The sequence below is a fragment of the Condylura cristata genome, unplaced genomic scaffold (genome assembly GCF_000260355.1).
Source record: "Condylura cristata isolate star-nosed mole 26May11 unplaced genomic scaffold, ConCri1.0 scaffold00013, whole genome shotgun sequence".
Classification (NCBI taxonomy): Eukaryota; Metazoa; Chordata; class Mammalia; order Eulipotyphla; family Talpidae; genus Condylura; species Condylura cristata.
The window spans coordinates 32,944,239-32,944,823 of NW_004567114.1; positions in this window are offsets into that span (position 1 = coordinate 32,944,239).

Sequence of the window (585 nt, forward strand, 5' to 3'; positions counted from 1 at the left end):
CCCTGATGATTAGCCATGTTGATCATCTTTTTTGTGTATCAGTTGGCCATTTGTATGTCTCTTTTGGAATAATGTCTATCCACATCTTTGACCCATTGAAAAAATGCTTTTTTTTTTGGTTTTGTTATTAAGTTGTTTGAGTTCATTATATATTTTGGCTATTATACTTAAAAATTTTTATTTTATTTATGCATACAAGAACTGGGGTGTAGGCCAGAGGTTCGGGGAGTGAAAGGACTCACAGAGACAGAGTGGGGAACAGAACAGCCGGGTTGACTGAAATTCACTGCTGAGGGGAGCACCAGGCAAGACAGGAGAGGTCTGCTATGCTGTGTGGCCCTAGATATTACTCTCTTATTGGATATGATTTGCAAATATTTTCTCCAGTTCTGTAGGTTGTCATTTCAGTTTGTTGATTTTTCACATTGCAGAAGATTTTACTTTGATGTGGTCCTGTTTGTTTAAGTTTTACTTTTGCTATCTGTGCTATATATCTAGAAAGTTTTTAAGTCATATTATCCCAAACAGTCTTGTTTAAGCCTCATATCTATAAGGTAGATTTTTGCCTTAGCTGGGCTTCTTGTG